At 40.8% G+C, this 22,226-nt stretch overlaps 1 protein-coding gene across 1 annotated transcript in view; it reads right to left on the bottom strand.

Annotated features, from left to right (window-relative positions):
• LOC114614974 (ubiquitin-conjugating enzyme E2 E2) overlaps window positions 1–22,226 on the bottom strand; it is a 274,943-nt gene that overhangs the window by 178,587 nt on the left and 74,130 nt on the right. The gene's annotated exons all lie outside the window — the stretch shown is intronic.

The raw sequence follows: 22,226 nt of genomic DNA, 5'->3' as shown, positions 1-22,226 counted from the left end.
CTCATCACTTTGTGGATGAAGATAATCTTATCAAACCAACAAGATAGTGAGTGAGAAAACCTAAGGAAGAAACCCTCTCTGGAGAGCTGATCCCTTCTTGTTCCTGGTCTCCATAGTTAAGGCTGGGTGAGCAGAACTCAGGAAACACGAGGAGGTTCTAGGAGGGGAAAGTGTGTTGTGTGCACAGATGGAGAGAAATAATTTATGTGTCTTCGCTAAAGATGGTCCCTAACACAACAGCTTCAGGGATGTTTCTGTGCCATTAGCAAGGTTAACAAGACACACACTGCTCCCAGCCTTCTAGCTTCCTAGACTTACATACAGATACTTACAAAAATGTATTTTCAGGGCTAGTCAAGAAGTGTTCCAGAGTTAGAGACTTTAGTTATTTTATTTATCTATTTTTACTGTCCCTACCATTGCTCATACTACATTTTTTTTTCTGTCCAAAAGGAAAGACAGAAAAAAAGAAAGAAAAAAATCACTTTTTATGGGTTTCTTCAAAATGTATCCAAGATTCTGAAGCTTGAGTGTAAATAAATACATTTTTCTCTTGAGGATTAGATGTGACCCTACAGTTCACAATGACAATCTGTAATTACCGTTATAATCATCAGCTGTTCCTACGTCATATGTTTTTCAAAAGCCTGTCAAGCAATCACATGACAAAATAGGAAAAGGCTATGGTAAGCAGGAGATAAAACTATCTTCTTCACTCATCCAAATCCAGCTTATAAATACTTCATATTTTAGATAAAATGTGCCTGTAAATAAATACAGAAAATCTTACAGTCTGAAAACTTGAGTTCCAAACACATAAAAAGGAAACACTTTACAACAGAGTAAGGACTGGTTCAGCACAATGTGCATATGTACTTTATTACCAGCAGGAAAACTAAATGCTGCCTTTAACATATGCTAAATATGTGGCCCAGCCAAATGGCAAGAGGGCCCAGCTTACCCATTCATTATAAGGAGATTAATAAAATGGAAATTTACAATATTATTAAATGTTTTCCGTTTTCACTTCTGTTCTCTTTTATAAATAACTCAGTATCTGCAGTTTTCCCCAACAGTTAAAAAAATAAACTGAAACAAAATTAATCATTTTTATTTTTTTAAAAAAGTAAAATAAGGCTGATTCTTGGAGCATAGTTACTAAACTTTAAGAATATACTCTGAAGGTACATGCTGCTGCCAACAGGAACAATACACTCGGTTCACAAGATAAATATTTACAAAGAGAATGGAATAGTGTATTCTCAAACAAGAGAAAAAATAAAAGCTCAACATTGTAATGTTGGAAATTAACACACAACTGAGGGTAAATTGAACCAAGTCAAAACCACTTACTTTATCACTATTCTTTACGCTGAAGAAAACAGTTTAATGAAAGGCTCTGGGCTTTTAAATTTTGAGGTCTAAAATGAGTATAGTCTTTCAAAAAGTTATAAATTAGCACAAGTATTCTGCATAGGATTGCCTTGTGCCCCTCACCTAGTGTGCTAATCAGCACCACACGGCTAGCAATCGGGTCTGCTGTCCCGGTGACAGGCTGTTGTGTGTCCTCTGATGCATTTCTTGACTGGGGTTACATTCAGGACCCTGCCTGGCATTCAGCTGACAAATCTCACTCCTTTTGGCTGGCATGGGTCATCTTCAGACTTAGATACAGTTAAAGATAACTCAGAACCTCGAGTCTGCTATTTTCTGGGACTACATGTCTGCCAAAAATACCATGAGTGCCATCCTTCTGAGGCCATCCTGTCAGAAAGTGCATGGCATCCACGCGTGTCACAGCCCTTCTTAGTATGTGGTTGGGATATCTGATTCCTCTAACTGTCAGGGTTTATGCTTCTCTTTGGAATCATCTTACCCAGGGTTTCATCCCTCACCAGCCACACTAAATAACTAAAATACTACCTGGGAGATTCTCAAACAACTGGGACGTTGCTGTTTCTATTATTTTTGAGATAAGGTCTCAAGATGTAGCCTTTACTATGCTGAAGCTCTATGTAGATCAGGTTGCCCTCATATTCACAGAGCTCCACCAGCCTCTGCCTCCCATTTGCTGAGACACTTGGGAGTGTCACTGAGAGTATTACTGTGCAATACACTGTTCTGTGTAGCGCAATTAACTCTCAGGCCTTTGTGCTTTGTCCCTCCAGCATGACTTGCCCCTCTAGCTGATGAATGTTAAGTACTTCATAGCCTTCTGGGCTCCTCCATGTTAGTTCACCTGTGGTGGTGCAGGGCTGCTGTCCAGGTGACCCTGTCACTATGTCACAGTGTCCGTGTTAGTCTTTTGTAGCATCCACCTTCTCATAAGAAAAAGGGTGATGACAGCCTAAGATAACTTACTAAGCACACTATTAAAATGGCATTATTAGTCATTGTTAATCTCTTAACTGTGTCTAACTTACAAACTACCTTCAACATAGGTATGTAAAGATAGTAGGAGGAATACATAAGCCAGGTGTGGTGGGTCATACCCACAATCCCAGCACTCAAGAGGCTGAGGAAGGAGACTGCTCTGGGCTCAAGGCCAGCTCGGGATACAGAGAAAGAACTTGTCTCAATAAAACAAACCAATTAATCAGCCATGGCCTATAAAGCATTTTTACTCACAATTTTAGGTACCTGCTGGAGGTTTCTGAACATACCCACTGTGGGTGGATGTGTTAGTGACTATGTAACTCTCCTGTCTGTAAGCACACTGCTGTGCACTAATGAATAATTCCTGTCTGAAACAAGCATTACTGTGGAATTCCCCTATTAGTAATTTCCTTTTCTCATTGTTCTTCCTACATCTATTAATTGAAATTCTACAGCAAGATGGAACTATGTTTCTTTTTATTCTATTCATTTTATATTTCTAATAATGTCCAAAGGTGTCCCTAATCTACTCATGGAAAATCCTTAAAGATAACTCTTTGTCCAGTTTCTATGGGTGACTCTGTATATGCTGGATGCTCACATGCACACCACACCACACCACACCACACCACACCACACCACACACCACACACCACACCACACCACACCACACCACACCACACCACACCACACCACACCACACCACACCACACCACACCACATCATACCACTGACCTTATCACCAACCTCTTAGGCTCTTTGACAAGCTCTCATCTTCTGAATATTCTTCCACTCTGGCACTTCTATTCCATACTTTCTTTGCCTGTCCTGGACTCAGCCATGTCTACAGGGTAGTGATGTGTGACAGAAAGAAACCAAGAGGTGGACACTAAAAGTTCTCATGGCTGCTGCTTTGATTTGATTTTACTGTTCCTGGGTCCTTTCACACACACACACACACACACACACACACACACACACACCACATATAGTTCATCTGTAGACCACTGTAGCCTAACACCTTATCTCATCTTTTTCTGATATAAAAAGTCAATTTTAATAATCATAATACAGTTAATTGTTCATTTTTAGTATATAAAAATTTTACAACTGTCACCTGAAGACTCTGCAGTGCTTCTAACAATCTGTGTAGACAGCATTTGATCCTAATTTACACAAAGTAAATGCTCATCCATCCATCCCTGAAGTCTCCCAATAAACATCACTTCCATTCTTTCCCATCTGGTGGTACACAGCAACATCAGGAAGACTATGGCATCATTTCCCCTCAGTTACCAAGGCCTGCCTACTGTATGTCCAAATAGCCCTTAAACTGCTTACTTTTGTCCACAGCAACCCTGCTCTCAGGTGATGTGCTGTCCGCAGCCATTTCCATTGTCTCCCGACTAAGTGATTCTCAGGCTGTGTCTATGGCTTTAAACACACACATCTAACTGTTTTACCTTCAGTCTTTTTCTCAGTCTCAGACACGATTTTAAATACACACTCCATGCTCTGACTTCTCCCTATCCGCCTAGTTTCTAGTTGTACGCTGTGCTCCTCATAGTCTGTATGACCCGTCTGCACAGTCCTCTTCTGACCTCTGCTTCATACTCCACGTCCTATGCCCTGTGCTCTCACTGGCCTACAGGAGCATCGCCACACCAGTCCACTAACTTCTAAACATTCTTGAACTCTCACTTAAGTACCTCCTGGTAAAGTTGTCCCTGAACCCCAGCCTGGGGCAGCCTCCTGGTTGTGATCAGCCCAAAGCACTTGGCAACTCTCTCTGGTAATCTGTGCTTAACATGTTTAAAACTACTTCAAATCAGCCTTCTCAGTCAAATTATACTTTCCAAGGACACAGACTTTGTATTTTTTACTGTTATAGACCCCAGGCCCAACAGAGAACACATGCCACAAGAACAACAAGAACAGAGCTCAATCAATGCTAAATAAACACCTAAAAATGAACCACAACATGCAGAAAAATATTAGGTACTCAGGCATGATAGTAACCCTGTAATCCCAGGACCAAGGAGCTGACAGGAGGACCAGGAGTTCAATGCCAGCCTACAACTCAAAAATCTAAGTGCTGAGTGGCAGAGGACTTGCCTAACAAGGACAGGGCCCTGTCTGGATCCTCACTGTGAGTATATGTGTGTGCTCCCCTGCCCCTCCACTTTCCATACCACACATACACATTTATAGAATATTTATATTTGCAGTAAATAATAATTCATATTTGAAGTAACTAACTACAGATTTACACAATTTCTATTTTGCCTCTGTTGTTGTGATCAACAGGACCAAAACCATCTTGGGGAATGAAGGGAGGAGCATCATGAACCTGGAGGCAAGAACTGAAGCAGAAGAGGACAGTGGCCCACTGGCTTGCCCTCCCGGACAGCCACCTGCTGGCTTGCCCTCCAGGGCTCCTTCAGCCTGCTTCTTTCTATGAGCCAGGACCACATGCCCAGGGGTGGCAAAGCCAACAGTAGGCTGGGCCCCTCTCCATCAATCATTAATCAAGAAAACGCCCCACAGACATGCTCATAGGCCAACAGGATGGAGGACATCCCTCACTCGAGAATCCCTTTCTGAGGTGACTCTGCTCTATGTCAAGTTGACAAAAATTATTAGCTTAACACATTCAAACACATTTAAAACCAAGTAATTCTTAAAGTGATAATCCATGCAGTTATTGTAAACCATGGAACTAGTTTTCCTTTTATGATTTTTGGTTGATTCCTTTTAAAGGGAAAGTCAGGCTCTTTATACATATTCACATTATTTCCTTCGTTTACTACACTCTATCTGCTGATTCACTAGTGGGCTGGCCCAGAGGTTGATTCAAACAAACATTCTTATTTTTCTTGTGTGCGTATGTGTGTAGAATGTGTCCATACGTGTGTGTAGGCATATGTGTATGTGCACACTGGGTGACTTCATTGATCACTCCCCACTTTCTTTGTTGAGTTAGGGTCTCTTGTAGAACCTGAAGCTGACTGGCGGTAGCTAGTCTGGTTGGCCAGCTTGCCCTGGGAAACCCTTCTTGGGCTCCTGAATGCTGGGATCAAGGGCATATGCCACCATGTACCATAATTAATCACTAATTTTTAATACAAACATTTATGAGTTTTTAGTATTGTTGCTTTTAAGTGATTGAAATGCTAACATTTTTTCCTTAATTTGTGTCAATGGGACTGCATAGATAGCTTCCTGGAGTTTTTTAATGACTGTATCATGTTCTTCACAGTGAATATTCATATACATGCTTCTTGAAGCAATAAGAATGTATTTTTATATAAATGTATTTTTATATAACTCGTAACCCAAATTTGTGAATGCAGAGCCATGTTTATGTTAAGAGTTTATAAAACTCCAAAGAACGATGGTTTATATGTGCCTGCTAATACAAAAAAATTATATTGTGGTTTTTATTTCAGAAATCTACCTCAAAACATCTACATCTGTGACTTGGTTAAAGTAAATATTTGTCTTAAAAATCTATATAGAGAAAGAAAAATCATCACAGTAGCGCACTGAACACTGCCTGCACTCCCTTTGAACATCTCTCGCTGCAGCAGCATCTATGCCCCCTCCCTGGATTAACCCAGGTTAATAAAATGATGGAACAACTCCTTTCTTCAACTACAAGGATTCACTAAAAGCTTCAGGAAGTGCACGGAAAACCATAAAATGATGCATGTCACAAACAGCAAGGAAAATGAAGATGTCCGAAGGACAATACAAATGACTAGATCAGATAAATAACCAGAAAACAATCGAGAGAGAGAGAGAGAGAGAGAGAGAGAGAGAGAGAGAGAGGGAGGGAGAGAGAGAGAGAGAGAGAGAGAGAGAGAGAGAGAGAGAGAGAGAGAGAGAGAGTGTGTTAGGATATGGGGTCTCTTGCTGGGACCTGGGATCACAGAGTAGTTTTGGATGACTGGCCAAAGAGCAGTAGGGATCTGTCTGATAGGTGCTGGGAATGAACTCAGGTCCCTGTGTGCACATGGCACCCTTGCTAACTTAACCATCTCTTCAGCTCTTCTCATTCACGTGCAGATTTAATGTGATCTTTGCCACAGTTTTTGATGTCCCCAAAGACTAATTTTTCCTCAAATTTGCATGCAATAATGACTTACTGCACCATTAAGATCTCTACAAACAGACAAAGAAAAAATGAAAATTACTTGAATTTTAAATGGAAAAGACAGCTAATCTGGATAATTCACATCTCAGTAGAAAATCTCTCAGCTTGAATCACACAGATAATTGCTCCTTTCCAAAGCCTATGTCTAAATGAGCTCCTGACCAGAAAAATAGCACCTTAGTACAAAGAACAGTGACTACACTGATCTCTAATGAATCCCTATACATGCTAATATAGCTTAGTGAATGTTTGCATGATTTTATGAACATTTTTTATTAAAAATGTCCCTAATGGCAGCAAAGACATTCTACATGATTTACAGGATTCTTTGGAGTTATAACTATGATTTTTTTCATGTAACATATCTTGTTTTAATTTTTTTGCTCATTAAGAGTGAAATGAGTTTTTGATCTTACCCATTGTGACTGGTGTGAGGTGGAATCTCAGGATCATTTTGATTTGCATTTCCCTGATGACTAAGGATGTTGAACATTTCTTTAGCTGCTTCTCGGCCATTCGAATTTCCTCAGTTGAGAATTCTTTGTGTAGCTCTGTAGCCCATTTTTAATAGGGTTATTTGGTTGTCTGGAGTCTAATTTCTTGAGTTCTTTGTATATATTGGATATTAACCCTCAATCGGATTGGTAAAGATCTTTTCCCAATCTGTTGGTTGCTATTTTGTCCTATTGAAAGTGTTTTTTGCCTTACAGAAGCTTTGCAATTTTATTAGGCCCAAATGGCAATTCTTGATCTTAGAGCATAAAGCCATTGGTGTCCTCCTGTTCAGGAACATTTCCCCTGTGCCTATGTGTTTGAGACTCTTCTCTCACTTTCTCTTCTATTAGTTTCAGTGTATCTGGTTTTATGTGGAGGTCCTTGATCCACTTGGACTTGAGTTTTGTACAAAGAGATAAGAATGGATTGATTTGCATTCTTCTACATGCTGACTTTCAGTTGAACCAGCACCATTTGTTGAAAATGCTGACAGGAGCCTGATATCTCTGTCTCCTGAGAGGCTCTGCCAGAATCTGACAAATACAGAGGTGGATACTTGCAGCTAACCATTGAACTGATCATGGGGTCCCCAATGGAGGAGGTAGAGAGAAGACTGAAGGAGCTGAAGGGGCTGAAGGGGCTGAAGGGGCTTGCAGCAATGGGGAAAGCAACAATACCAACCAATTAGAGCTCCCAGGGTCAAAACTGCCAGCCTGGGAACACGCATGGAGGGACCTATGGCTCCAGTTGTGTATGTAGGGGAAGATAGCCTTGTCAGACATTGGTGGGAGTAGAGGTCCTTGCTCCCATGAAGGCTGGATACCCTAGTGTGGGGGAATTTGATAGCAGGGAGGGGGGAGTGGGTGGATGGGTGGGGCACACCCTCATCGAAGCAGCAGGAGGAGAAATGGGATAGGGAGTTCCTGGGTGTGAATGGGGAAAGGGGATAACATCTGAAATGTAAATAAGTAGACGAACCAATATAAAAATAAAATGAGTGAAATGAGATCCTGATTGCTTTTTGTACACTGATGCTCATGTACGTGTGTCCCCCCCCACACACACACACCCTGATCGATGGCTACACACCAACAGTCACGTTATTAAGTGATGAAGATAGAAGGCTTGGGAAACACAGAAACAGTGATTTAATGACAACATTTCCAAAATCTCAAAAGTCAGTAAAACTAATCACTCTAAAAACATTAGTAAGCTTTACTTAAATAATAAATAAAATAAAGTAAGTGTGGTGGCCATAATCTGAGCATTCCAGAGGCTAGGACAGGAAGATCTTACAAATTGAAGGCCATCCTGGTCTACCTAATGAGTTCTGGGCCAACCTGGACTACAGAGACTCTATATCATTACCCTCCGCATCCCTGAAAAACCCCTTTTAAGCCCTTTGAGAATACAAGTCAGCATGTTTGTATTAGTAGATGTAAGTATCTCTCCATTAGATGGCAGGTGGTGCTTTCACTCCCATCCTCCTTGAGAAGCTGTCTCTTTCTTGTTTGAGTAATCTAACTAACGGTCACTGTCCTATGAGTAAAAAAATGAGCAAGCAACTGAAATGTCTAACAATGCACTTGAACTTTTGAACATCTTTCGAATATGATCTGAATTTGAATATCAGGTTCCAATGTCTACTGGCATCTTCTTTGTGGGTAGTTAACCTGTGAGGTTTGCTTTAGCCTTCTATTGAATGGGTGGTATTCAGTGGCCTCTGTAAACTGTGAGCAACTTCCAGGCACTATTTATTACTCATGATGAGCACGAAGCAGGGTCATGAACAGTTTCAGGTAATTTCACTATGTCATGCATCACTCAGATTGCTGTTGTTAAATGGAATGCTATGGAAGTTTCCTGGGTCTTGTTGTTTTTTCTTCTAATTAAGAAAACTGAGTGAAGTATGCAAGCCCTGTGGTTTAGAGTGCTAGGCTCGTGTTGTGCTAGTTAGGAAATATTTCAAGGGAAAAAGAGGGTAATTTTCTCAAAGTTCAAATAGCTCACTGTCACTGACAGTTGGGAAACATCTGTCCCCAAAGCCATTCAAACATAGCTTGGAAGGCACAGGTCTCAGGCCATTATCTGGGGATAGTTCCTATTTCCAGTCAGGGCTGAACTCATGACCAGTAGGACTGGCAGAGGGGAAGAGGGCCAAGGGCGAGCATCAGTATTATGCTTTTCTTACCTGTAACTAAGTGTGTAGCTGCACTTTCTGCAGCTGACAAATACATGTGTCAGGCATCAGTTTTTAAAAGCAGAGTTGCAGAGCAGTTTTTACAAGGTATCGAGTTTCTTTAAAATTATCAAAATGATTTCAAGGTTCAGTGAAACAATATATTCCCTGAGTAACTAGATAGTTTTGTTCAAATATAATCATGATTTAATATCCCACAACTGCAACAAACAGTAATAGCCAAGATGCCAGAAAGCTCAGTTATTACCTTCCAGAAAAGCAGCACATTCCTTTGTCCAGTCTCTGTCACAACATTTGTTCTTCCAACTGTTATTTGGGACCTGCTAGTCTTTCTTTAAATGACCACAAAGACCATCAGCTTTTGTGATCACATGACTATAATGTCCCCTCAATTACTTATGTTTAATCACCATCACTTATCTGGAATCATCCTTTCAGAAGTGGCAGGGTCTAAACAACACAGTACACTGGATACATAGAAGACAGCAATCTCAGCCGACAGATTTTTTTTAATAATATTTCCCATGCATTGAAGAATTAAAGATCACTATTTCTAATCAATACAAGGTAATACACACACACACACACACACACACACACACACACATACACACACACACAGAGAGAGAAAGAGAGAGAGAGAGAGAGAGTTTTAAAAGTGTAGGAAATTATCTGATTAACTCCATTTATTTTATCTTATGAACCATTTTTTACTTGTATGAGTCTATGTGTATCTGGGGAGGGCATATTGCCACAGTACGTATATGGAGACCAAAGGACGATGTTTGGAGTCAGTTATTTTTAACAAGTGTGGACCAGGGATTAAAATCAGACTGTCAGGCTTAGTCACAAGTGTTTTGCCCAATGGGCCACCCTGTTTGCCTTCAATTTTATCTTTTAAGAGATTAACTTAAAATGTAACTGAGAAGGTGCTCATGGCAGTGTCTCCCTGCAGCTTTCCACTTGGGAGGCTACTACAAAAGAATTGCCAGGGGTCTGACCCTGAACTTGGTTTTGATTTACTGTCAGAGTCCAAAGAAACACACAGGACGCCATGGGTAGAAAGAGATAAATCATAAAGACAACAACAAAGCCAAATGACTACATTTGTGTCAGATAAAGTGTATTTAAAATAAGGAAAATTTCCAAAGGCAAACAAGGAACTTCATAATAACAGAAGGATCTCAATCTTGGGGGAAAGTAGCAGTGTCTTACATGTGTATTCACTGAAATAGAGTAAACAAAGGTAGATCTAAATGTGTGCTTGGAAACAGACAAAAACGGTGCACAGAAACTCAAGAAGGCAACTGACAAGCAGCCGAACTGCAGGATATGACTTACAGGTTCGTAATACTCTACCAGTAATACTTATAAGAGCCTATAAAAAGCAGTCACCCAAACAGATTACATCTTCTGTATCATTAAAGAAACTTTCAAAATTTGAAATGAATTAAAATCATAGAGTGTCTTTTCCATTTTAAATGAATCAAAGTAGAAATTGCTAGACAACCAATAGGAAAGTCTTCAAACAATATATAAGGAATAATGCATGTGCCAAAGATGGTTATTGACTAAGTCAATGAAGGAAAATAAAGAGCCAAATAAAAATGAAGGCACACATGTTAAACTGTGTGAGGTGGGGGGCATACCTCCTGACCCATCACATGTGAGCTGCTCGTGCTAACTTCTGATCTTACAGTCTCCACTGTGGGGTGGGATGCTAGATATTGGAGAAACTTGATTCACTCATACACTCATGCCACATTCAAACTCAATACTGTCAATCAATGATGTCATTGTGGCTATCCATGCCATTTATAGCAGCTGAGAAAATGGCAGTGACTGTAGTTTTTCTTCCCAAAGCCCAATCTGATCAGAATGTGTGTGTGTGTGTGTGTTTGTGTGTCTGTCTGTCTGTCTGTCCCCAGAAGAGTCTAAAGAGACACAATGGCATAATAGGAACTGGTGTACTGACTGATACCAGGGGCAAGAAAAGAATACAAGGCTTTTAAAAGCTTTACACTACTGGGTTTGGTAATGATGTCTAATACAAAACGTACCAGATGCTACAGAATCCAAAAAGGATAGATAGAAATACCTCAGTGTGTAACAATGCCATTCTAACCTGTCTCAGTACTATCAAGTCATTTCTTATCTATTATTATTGGGGATAATAAATAAGCTCTTTGGATGAGACAATGTAACCTCAAATGTGTGTCTGAGCCAAGGATTCTAACTTTGGTCTGATCTTAAAAGCAATTATGTAAACACATAGAACAGCAGGGCTCCAAATATTTCTCCTAACTCATATAGTTCAGAATTAATTTAAATCCAAGGCCAGTGTAAAAACTGCTGGACAGTAAAGGGGGCACCGGACTCTATCCGCCTCCAGGGAAAGTCCTCTACCCTGTTCACATTTCAAGTAACCCACAAGCTCTCTTCGCTTGTATGCAAGCATGACTCACCATCTAATACTGGCAAAGAGATTTAAGCTAGAGAATCACTTTTGTATTCGTGTCAAAGGTCATGTTCTGTTTCCTTTTGTTGATGCTTTCATTTTTTGAGATAGGGCCTTATGTGTAGCCCAGGTTGGCCTGGGATCTTCTATATACCTTGGGCTGAGCTTGAACTCATGGCCCTTCCTGCCTCAGCATCCAATGTGCTGGAATTAAGGCATGTGCCACCATGTCTAGTTTGTCTGTTTTAAAAAACAGCCATTGGGATAAGTGTATACCAATCAGTAAAGTAGAATATACTTACTTTTGATGATTCTTAATTTTTCAATGTTAACTTACACACATAAGAGCTTTCCAAGTTTCATTTTATAAACCCTAGATATGAACACACTCACATAATAAAATATATGATTTATAGAGCCAGACAAGAGGGTACCAGTTTAGCTCAGAAATACATATTCAGTGCCCAGATCTGTGTGTATTCGTTTATAGACACTTTAGCTTATAAAACCACTTCAGATTTGAGTATTTGAGGATGTGGGTTCCATTCTGATAGGCAGGGAAATGGTTGGTAGCCAAGGTGTTCCATATACCCCACATTTACTGCATTAGAATGTCTGGAGTAGTGCCATTGTGAAGTACACGTTTAAGGCAATTCCTGTGTGGTTTTATACACAAGGATATGGTCAGTACCTGTGATGTGAGCAGAAACAGGGTGCTTTCTAACAATTTGTTTTTTCCAAGTGAGAGATCACCTCATTCCTCAGAGTGGCAGCAGTTTGAGAATAATAAAACATAATAAGAGGTGTACAGATTTCATTAACCCCACAGTGAAGGTCATAAGGGATTTCCTGGGAAAGTCCTTGTTAACAAAGGTTTCTGTGAGACAATGCTATCTGGAAGCAACTGGGAAGATCTTCAAGTGGGGGTGGCACAGCTAAACCAGGATGGAAACCATCTTGGCAGGAGACAGGGGCTAGGCTCTGTCATTTACACACTGGCGTCACTGGATGGTGAGCACAGTCATTTAAGCTACTGGCTGCAATCAGCTGTTGTGTGTGATTGGCTCAGAGAGTAGTGGGAACACCACTGCAGAGACTCACAAGTCCCTCAGCAAAGCTTTTCTGAACCATTGCATCATTCACACAGAGAATTCTGGCATAATACCTGCCCTGCTGCCCAGCACACCAATTTCCTGCCAAAACCAGCCCTGTCAACACGGTAAAATGCAGTATTCGCTTAGCTGTTAACAGCCTTTAGCAATTCCAAGGCAAAAGGAAAACAATACACAGCTGCATAACAGTCCTGCCACAGAATACTTCAGAGATGGAGCCCTGCTCCTGTCAGAAGTTCCACAGACACACACTTGTCTGCTTACTTGGTTTGATGTTTCAATATAACACCAACTTTTACTTTATGCTACATGTACTATTTCTTAGTATCTAACATAAAAATTCCCACAGTCAATAAGTACCTATTCTGAGATCATGACAACCTCAGTTTAGACACCCAATACCCACATAAAAGCTGAGCACAGTGGCATGCATCTGCAACCCCAGTCTTAAAGTTGGGGTTGGGGAGCAAAGGCAAGATCACCAGGGACAGGCTAGTCAGATTGGTGAGCACCAGGTTCAGGGAGGAACCTTGTCTCAAAAGAGTCATCAAGGAAGATATCCTGTCTAGACCTCTGGCCTCAAGTGCATATATACACACATACCCATGAGCGCTATACTTATACAAATGATCACACACACACACACACACACACACACACACACACACACACACAATCATGTATGCATGAATTCTTATGTTAAAATTTTGTATCAGTAAGCACAAAAAATTCCATCAAAAATCACCCTGCACATTTAAAAAAGAAATTTATAATTCAAATCTTCACTACCCCCCAGTGACCAAGCAATTAAGAATGGGTCCCTGGCCAGGAGTAGTGGTAGCACTCTGAGAGGCAGGGCCTAGGGGAAGGCAGTTAAGTCTCTGGACCACTTAAGCAGATACTGAGATCCTGTCCCCTTCTCTTTTTCTATTTACTTTCTAGCCACCATGAAGTCAGCAGTCCCCATGCTTCAAGTCCCCATTCAAAACAGCTGCCTCAGCATAGGCAATGGAACCTCAGAAACAGTGAGGTCCAATACAACTTCCTCTCCTTAATCTCATCATCGTGGATTCGGGATTGCAGAGACAGAGCACACTGACAGAGACCAGCTTCCACTCCAGCAAGCAGGAGCTAGCTGAACACAGCACAGTGTGAACACTGTCAGGGTGGACACAGAGGACTTCTGATGAAGGCACCACCTTACAGCTCAATGACAGAGGGCTAATTTACAGACTCAAAGACATAGTTTTATTTCTGAGAATTATTTAATCTTTTATTTCACAAGTCAGGAAATCTGGCTGTCATAATTACTGATATACCTTAGTTTTATTTGCCAAATTATCCAGAAGTGTTGCATGTATTTTCGTATTAGGCTATAAAAAAGAAATCCTTTGTTTTTTCCATATCTGTATTATGAACACTGTCATGTTTAACTGGGGTAATATAGAAACCAATTATTATACAAAGAAATAAAAGAAAAATCCATAATTACAGTTCATGGAACCAACCAAAAACTTTATCTGGACTTAAAAATCAGAAACTCTGCTCCCCACCTGACTCCTAAACTATCCAAGAAAAGAAAAGAGGAAATAATTTCAGTTATCTCATTAAAACACACGCAGCTAAGCAGCAAATTATAGAAAGAACAGAGTAAGTACTTCCATTTTCTACATTATTTTTGAGTATCTACTATATGAAATATACATTTCATTATTAAACCCAACCTGACACCACTCCCAAATAAATGATATTTTTACTGTGACTTCTTGATATTTGGGGTTTCTGTTTGTTTTTCCTCATCTTTTGGTAAGTAACAAAGATTGAATGTAGGGCCTTGAAAACACTGGGGACTGAGCCCAAGACCTCATGCCTGCTAGGAAAGCACTCAACCACTGGGCTACACCCTCAACCTTCAGTTCTTAAAACTATAAATGATCCAGTAATTTTATTGTGGATGATCAAACTCCTGTGTGCCCAGACAACTGAAGCCTGCTGCGGTGCTCTTGTGATGGGGAGGCCTCCTCCTCTCTGCTTCCCATTACTGGGGAGCTTGCAAATCTAGTTTTTATCAGGACTGGTCCTAGTTGGGGGCAGAAAGCAATTCATGTTGTTAAAATATTTATGGGTTCATTTCAGTTCCAGTGCAGTTTGTTGCACAGACATAAAAGCCATCGTCTTTATCGTATAAGCCCAATTCTACTATTCATTATATAACACACAATTCAGTAAAACACAAATGTATAAAATAATACTCAGAGCACCTCGGGACTTTGTTCTTTGTAATTTTTCTTCCCTAAAGAAAGATGTGGAGGGAAAATTCATGGGAATCCAAGGAACATTTCCTATTCTTCTTTCTTGTTATGTGGGTTCAGAAAATTCAACATGAATCTTTCCTTACCTGTGATATGTGGAGGCAGAAATAAAGACGACACAGACAGTAATTTATATTCTTAATTTCCTTCATATCTAAAATATAAGGAACTATATCCAACATGTAACAAGACTGAAGGATGTGGCCTCCTTTTCTGATCCAGTTTCTGATCTGGATTAGAGAGGAGAGGAGCAGACACAGTCAGATCCATGTCATGCTGCCGGAGACACAACCCCACCAACACCCTGCCTAAGTCACAGTCGGTCTGATTCTTTCAAAATTTACTTGGGGCATTCAAGACTTGATTTTTTAAAAATTTAAACAATATTAAAATATGAAAAATCCTATTAATAAAAATGTATTCCCATAAACATTAATATAAAGATGACAACTCTCAAACAGTAAAACTTTATTTTTCATAAAAACTAACTTTCACGAATAATATTTTCAGAAGAGTTGCATATTCAACATATGCACCATCGCAGTGAGACTGCTCAGCCCAGGCAGGTCTCAGGAGAGCACGCAATAAAGAAGAGCAGCGATAAACTGAGTACCAACTGACGAGTCCAGAGTATTCATGCCATGAAAACACAAAACTGCAAGATTGTCTAAGAAAGCTTCACCACTGCACAGCTACCGTATAATCTGGGAGCTGTGTCATCCAACCTAGACAGTTTACAACCCCCCGGCAAGCCTGGTACACACCGCCATCCATCCATTTGAAAAACACTGAATCAGGGCCATTCTGCATCTCCAGGCTAGGGTCAGCCAGCACTGCAGGAAGAGATGAGAGGCAAGGACAGAAGGAGGGCAGAGGCGGGTCAAGGGTACTGTGGCAAGGCAGTCTGGGCTTAGAAAGTGATACCCAAGCTGCACGTAAAGGAAACAAGTTTGCTAAAGGGGGGAAGCAATGAGCCAAGTCTGATTCTCTTTCACCTGGGCTAGCTTTAGAGGCTTGCCAACTTATTGCTCGTAAATTCTTTTTTATAAAAATCCATTTCCTTCAAGAAAAAGTTCTGACCTTTGGGTTTCAGATTTTGAGGCCAGGGGTATTTGGATTATAAAGCATATGCAATATTCCATTATCCGGAAAACATTGTCATCTGACCGGCTTCAGGCCAGCATCAGACAAGCCATACTCTGTATACAGAACTGTGTGTCAATGAGCAGATTCAGTAATTACTTGTTAAGGCCTAATAAAGCTTGACACTAGAACATCTTGACACTACAGTACATAAAACTTTATTTATGCTAACTATTAATAATTTAGTTTCTGTCTTACCAAACCATAACTGTTAAGGAAAGAAATACTTATCAAAAAAACAAAATTCTTAGGCCTCATAGCAATCAACTAAGCCTAAAACCAAATTATATTAAATAGATGTCAGGTTAATGCTAGACAAAAGAATTACAATGAATTTTAAAGACAATCTAAGAGGTTTCCTAGTGTTTCTGCTACATACATGCTACATACATACATGCTACATCATGACTTAGACGTGCTGTGGTTTGCTTCTTTCATTAAGTGCACAAGTCAGCAAATTTCATAACCTTTATGGAGTCACTTATTGCATCAGAGTGATACGACATAAAACCCAAGGCTTACACGTGTCTGACACTGGACGAGCACTGGCAGTGAGTGTACACATAGGGAAGTAATCACTACCTGCAAATCCTTTAGGAGCTTTAGGGAAACCACAAAGACACTCTATAATTATATCAAAAAGCAGTGCTTCTGCAGGGTGAATTTAAGAGAAATTTGGGCCTATTCTCCATTTCAGATTTCTCTATCTATAGTGTGGAGTTTAGATAAACTCAGAAAGTACAAAAAAAACTAGCTTGCATGAATAGTCTTTAATAAGCTGTCCATATAACCCTGTTAGCCTGTTCAACTCAGTTAGAAACCCACAGCCCATGTGATGGTGGTTGTATCAAGAGGTGCATTGCTGTTAGTTCATTATGTAAAATCCCACTTTCCAGCTACAAGAAGACTCCACTCTCCTGATGTAACTTATTATTTCAAGAAAGTTTTACTCAGTGAAATTAAATGTTATCATTCTTCTCAAAACATTTAAGTTTTTCATGTTTCACTGTGTAAGGGCAAAGAACTATCTGTTGAATTAGGAAACATTTGGCCTTTGTGACAATGGGTGGTGAAAATTTTTCAGTAGTTGAATAGGTTGGAAATTGACACCAACATCAATGGAAATCATTCCTGCATGATTACAGTGTGGAAGACTCATGTCATTCCAGCCTTTTCCCTGGGTCCTTTAAGAACCACCCAAGGGCACGATTGCTAGTGTGATGATGATAAAGGAGTTTAAAGCAACTCCTCCTTTCAATACAGTAAGATCATCTCTGGAGATTGATCAAAAAGCCTGCAAAAACTATGAAGCATTTACTCAACAAAATCTTGATAAACTGCTTATTGCCAATGGGAGTTAAGCTATTCCAACCAGGGGCTTTCCCAGCCGTCCCTCAGCTCCTTGCATGGAAGAACTGCCTTCGTAGGTCCACCAGTTGTTGTCATCTCCCACAGACCCCTGGCATAGGAGAGCCATTCTTGGTGGGTTCAGCAGCTGGTAACATGAGCATGTGTATCACATCCCAACTGCTGTGCCAAGAAACCTACCCCAGGCAGGTGGCAGCAGCCAGGAGCTGCCTGTCCTCCCACCCACAGCCCGATACAGCAGGCAGGGTAGCAGGGTCAGATCCTAGCTCCAACATGATCACACACATCTGCTCATAATATAAGTCTAGGTAGAGTCCCAGGGAAGAACAAGCCCTCACAAGTGGCCAGCTCTTGCTTCACATGCAAGTCCCAGGAGAGTATGCACATGTGCTTTATAGATTGGCAGCATCCCACTCCTTCCAAGAAGCCAGGCTTTCTCTGGGTCAGACCGTGAAGCAATGTATGGCCATAAAACAAAGGCACAATCAGCTAATGTCATGATGTGAACTGTATCACTGCAAAAATGAGGTCTTAACACCTCTACCAAATCTATAGCCCCTTTAGATGGACATGGAATTGCTGGATGTCAGTTAGTCAAAGTTAAGGTCATCAGAGTGGGCTCTAATGACTGGTAACCTTATAAAATATGAGCACACCCAGAGACAAACATACACAATCACATGAGGAAGGAATCCACACGAATTGAGAGGCAGAGGCATCGAGCAAACACCAGAAGCCAGAAAAATTGAGAAAGAATTCTCTAAAGGATTTAGAGAAACATAGCACTGTGCAATATTTGATTCTGGATTTTGCCTTCAGAATTATGATGTAGCAAGCTGCCAAAATGACAGTTCCATTTATGTGGCTAGGCTGCACGTTCTGAGGAGCAAACAGAGCCCTATGTATCCAGTCAAGTTTGAAATATGTTATATAGAAGAAACTAAACTAGACTCACACATATACACAGTATGTTGTATTACTCTACTCAAAACATCAGTGGCTGACACATCTATAAGGTCCAAAGAAGCCTAGCTGTAGGGAACTAAACGTAATTGAGTACAGACTATCTTCTTAAAGGGACAATGCACAAGTGAGTGAATGCACTAAATTAACCCCAGACTTTTTGGAGTATGGATTAATTATCCAGTATGGGATTTTCTCTTATTCTTTTGTTTAGGATTTCATAAATGTTAAGGGAATGTTTTCTTAATAAGGCTAGTGAGGGAAAAGAAGGGGAAAGAGAGGGGAGGAGGAGCAGCAGCTCTCCAACCCAAAGCCTGTGTAGAACTAGAATGGCATAACATCTAAGTGGTATAGAGAGCAGTGCGGGCCTACAGCTTACAGGAGTTCACGGTGATGACGATAGCTTAAATTCTGCCTATATGCACAGGGAAGAAAGGAATTTCAAGGGAAATTCTGCTGGTAGAGTTACTAGTGGACCAGATGTGAAGAAGGGGCATCATATAATAACAGCAACAGCCAAACAGCACACAGTAATGCAAGCCTCTGTACCTCAAACCAATGTTCTGAGTACATGACAACACGTGCTCTCCACCCAACATGCAAAATCTGTTTTATCACCACATGAAGACTTATGACACAGCTGCTGCCTCAACTGTGTGACTGACAACTATGCTTCTTTAAAGACAGTTATAGTATGAGCCATCATCAATCTGCTCAGCTCACTTTCTCTTCATGCAGTGCAGGAGGCTCTGCCTAGAGAATGGTGCCACCCATAGTGGACAAGTCTTCCCACATCAATTGACACAACCAAGATAATTCCTCCAGACATGCTCACCAGCCCATCTCCTAGGTGATTCAGACCTTGTCAAGTTGCCAATCAATTCTAACTATCATTATGCCTACGCATCAAGTCTAGGTTATGATCAGGTACAACCATAAAAAATATCTAGTAAAAACGTGGGGAAAGAGACAGTTTTTGGTCATAGGGAAGCCTAAGAATTACATGTCATTACATAGAGGAGTTCAGGTTGTGCCTGCACATACATGGTCAGCACTATCTTCCTTTCGTTGAATTTTTCTATTTTCAATTAAAAAAATGTATGTTGGGATAAAAAAAAAGCTATAAAGGAAGGGAGGAAGGAATAAAGGAAGGAAGGAAGGATAGAAGGAGGGAGAGAGGAAGAAGGGAGGGGGAAGAGATATGTGGAAGCTAAATCTAGAGAGAGATCTTAGACTTTAAACAGTTGAGGAGTTTAAAATAACACATGGTCTAGTTATAGGACAATGACAACAGGGGCAAAGAAATGCTAACCATTTTAGAGAACTGTCTGTGACGAGCAGGAGCATAAAGCTCTCTAGAACACTACTTGTGGTGAGGTGGGTAAAGAAGGAACAGGATGAGCCTTTCTGAAGGAGTGCTTGGAGGAAGGAGGGAGGTCAGTAAGGAAGCCCTGTCTCAAGTCAATGCCTGGGAGAACTGCTGCAATACAAACAGGAAACTGGTTTGAGGCGGACTGATGAGTCTGGTTACAGATCTGCTCATTTAAAACTGTAGAACATACAACTCAAAAGTTTCTCAAATTAGCCACACTGTCTCAAAAAAAGCCAGCTCTGCACACACACTTGCCTTTAGAGTTATCATCACAAAAGTAACTCTAAATCACGCATTTCCTAACACTAGACTACAGCCACTCCCATATGTGGGAACTGTCCGATCCTCCTCCTCGAAGGAAGTGTCAACCCCCCCCCTCCTTCTGAAGGCTACTTGCTTCTAATGAGAGAGTGCAGTACAGGTGATGCCGCCTCTGCCTCTTTACCCCCCTGGAAGAGGAAAGAAGCCCCTACCCAACTCCATAGGTAAGTGGCTGAAGTACTCCAGCCATAGCCAAGCCTCATATGATTCTAGATTGTTCACAGCCCACATCACTTTTTGTTCAAGGAAAAATAACAAACATATTCATTATACAGAGCATAGTGCTTTTCATACACACAAATACTATGAAAAATGTCAGCATATATCCTGGCAGCAACTGCCTGAGAGATGAGAAATGGTAGCAGCCCAGCTCACCAGTGTCCATGCCTACACTGCTAACCCACAGCAGCTACAGAATGGAAGGCAGCATGCTCAGGTCAGTGTGTCACACAGAGATAAGAATTACTACATCTTCTCACCATTACCACTACAGCTGACATATTGTTGACAACACCACGGCCCAGCAATGGAATGAGTGAGAAGAAAATGAGGTATTGTACACAGTACCTAATACAAAGCTATTAGAACTGTGCTTGTCATTGCCACCTAAGTATCTGTCTCAATTACAGTAAAATCTGAGATTAACAGATACCAAATACTACAAGAATACCTGTCTCTGAATGATCAAGACTTATTATTTTCCACTATAAAGCATGTTTTAAAAAGACTGCAAACATTTCTGGTAAATGACATTCATTAGTGTTTAATGGTATATTTCTCTTTCTATAAAGTTATCTTCTGACTTTATTACCAATTCAATATGGTTTGTAATAGATTCTTCACAGTTTAGGAGAGTAACATTTTAAATAAATGATAGGTGATGGGAATGTGATGGAAGAGCGGATATCTGTCATCCACCCTCAAGCCAAAGACTGGACAACAGCTAACAGGGCAAGAAGCCTGCACCTGACAGACAGGCCAGCAGCCAGACAGTTGCTTCTGCCTTTGCCCTTAAGTACAGAGATAACAGGCAATGAAGCCAGGCTTAAAAGTCAGGCATAGCTGACTCTGGCCCTGGGGACACCCCACTTATTACCTTACTGCCACTTACAGTATTTTAGGGTGTTTGTGAGAAGTCAAGACTGGTATCCTTAAATTCCCTTTCCTAGAGGGACCCCTGATCAGTCAGGGGAAGCATGCAGACTTAACTATACATATTTAAATTTGTCCTCCTATAACTCTCTCTGACACCTGAGCCACTGTGTTTCATCTTGAACACTAAGAAGTTCTATATTTGGTTACAGCTGCCAAAGCATTAGTAAAAATGGGAGGGATTTAATAACTTGAAATTTAATCTTAAAATACTACGACCTTTTGAGAGAACCACCATAAATGTCATCATTTATAAGTGGCCATGGTTACTTAATGAAATCTACAAAATAAAAATGCAATTACTAAAGTAATTTTTGAACTACCATAATGACTTTAGCATTTGCCTGCCAAACTTTATTCCAGTTGAAGTAAGAACTGTGCACATGTTTTCATGTAAATAAGCAAATATGGGGAGAGAATACATCCAAAGTCCTGTTAAAATGACAAGAAATTCCTGAGACCCATACAGGTAGAGGAAGTAAAGGAAAAACAGCTAGCAGCTGGAAGGCAAATAAACCAACGTTGAGAAACCAGATTCATTATTACATAAGTCCCATGAGCAAGGAAATGCCAGGGGGAGGGGAGCAGGGCAGGAGGATGGGAGGGGAGCGGGGCAGGAGGATAGGAGGGGAGCAGGGCAGGAGGATGGGAGGGAACAAGACAGGAGGATGGGAGGGGAGCAGGGCAGGAGGATGGGAGGGGAGCAGGGCAGGAGGATGGGAGGGAACAAGACAGGAGGATGGGAGGGGAGCAGGGCAGGAGGATGGGAGGGGAGTAGGGCAGGAGGATGAGAGGGAA

This window comes from Grammomys surdaster, unplaced genomic scaffold (genome assembly GCF_004785775.1).
Source record: "Grammomys surdaster isolate TR1022 unplaced genomic scaffold, NIH_TR_1.0 126546, whole genome shotgun sequence".
NCBI lineage: Eukaryota > Metazoa > Chordata > Mammalia > Rodentia > Muridae > Grammomys > Grammomys surdaster.
This window is presented reverse-complemented; position numbering and strand designations above follow the sequence as displayed.